The sequence below is a fragment of the Sinocyclocheilus rhinocerous genome, unplaced genomic scaffold (assembly GCF_001515625.1).
Source record: "Sinocyclocheilus rhinocerous isolate Xijiao unplaced genomic scaffold, SAMN03320098_v1.1 scaffold256, whole genome shotgun sequence".
Taxonomy (NCBI): domain Eukaryota; kingdom Metazoa; phylum Chordata; class Actinopteri; order Cypriniformes; family Cyprinidae; genus Sinocyclocheilus; species Sinocyclocheilus rhinocerous.
This window is the reverse complement of record NW_015632036.1, coordinates 1,235,394-1,236,873: the sequence shown is the minus strand read 5'-3', so window position 1 is coordinate 1,236,873 and position 1,480 is coordinate 1,235,394.

The following is a 1,480-nucleotide window of genomic DNA, read 5'->3' as shown; positions in this document are numbered from 1 at the left end:
GTTCAATAAAACCATGTACTTGGTTTTGATACTTTATTTGAGCCAATTATTATTGCCTCATCGTTAGTTTATATATAAATAGTCAAATTAAAGCCTGTTTTTCACTTAGTTCTATTTGTATTACTAAAACATACTTATCAAAATAATCAGTAGATTACTTGATTCACAAAATAATTGTTAGTTAAGCCCTAGATTCGCTCCACCGCCCTCCTGGATTATATTGAGTTAGGAGCGTCTGGAAGCCGCTCCTTGGGGGGGAGGGGGGCTATGTCACGAATCCTGTCCATGGACTTACATCCACTTGCCACCAGAGGTCGCCCTCCCATTATATTGATTTTCACATTACACAGACTGTTGCATGTCACTCTGGACTACATTTCCCATCATCCATTGCAATGATTGCACACAGCTGTAACCAATCACACACACACTATATTACACTCACTCAGATCCTTCAAGTATCTGCATTTTGTCTCACCTTGTGAGCTAAGTGTATTGTCACACCCCTAGTGTCTATGAGCGTGATAAAGCTCATAATTTTCCAAGTGTATTATATAGCCTAGCTTTCATTCTTCAGGTCAATCATATACTCGTGAAAAAAAAATCAGTTTGAAATGAGGAAAGCGATAAATTTGCCATAGTATCCTTTCAAACGTTAAAGTTGCCACAGTCATTGCATTCTTTGCATGTGCTGCACTTTATTTGTACCATTTATTTGTATAAATATTAGTTTATATATTAGAATTTGAAAGACAATAACAATATTATTGCACTGATTGCACACAGCTGTAACCAATCACACACACACTATATTACACTCACTCAGATCCTTCTCAAACTGGCGAGTATTGTTTAGCGTATATTGACCACCTAGTGATAGCTACATTACGGAGCCAGTTCCCTGTCAAAGTTTATAGTTCTAGTTTCCATAGTCTAGTCATAGTCTTGCCTTGCCTGTTTTCTCGTGTTCTGATTCTTGCCTGTGTATCCTGGATTACCCCTCTCATCTCGCCCTGTTCGGATACTGATTACCCCTCGCCTGGACCAAAGCCTGTGTTTCGGATTAACCCTGTGGATTACCCAGTTTGGACATTGTTTCACCGGAGATCGACCTTGCCCGTTCACTGGACTACTCTTGTGTCTTGCCTACTATATAACTGAGGGCCATTGTCTGACCCTCGCCTGTTTTGACCACGTCTTTGAAATTAAGCTTTGCAAATGGATCCGCACATCTCTCGTTCCTGTCGCACCGTAACAGTACCCTGTCAAGGACAAATCTAACCAGCAAAACTTGATATCAAAAGCATCCTAAATGTTACATGTGTTTGCATTAAAGTAAGTAACCTTTCCTGTTATTGCTGTTTCAAATAGCCCACCATAATCTGTAGTCTGAGCATGTCAATGGCTAATGGCAAGGGCAGATATGTTACTAGTTAGTTTCAAGGAAAATCATTTTCAAATAATGTTCTTTTTTTTTTTT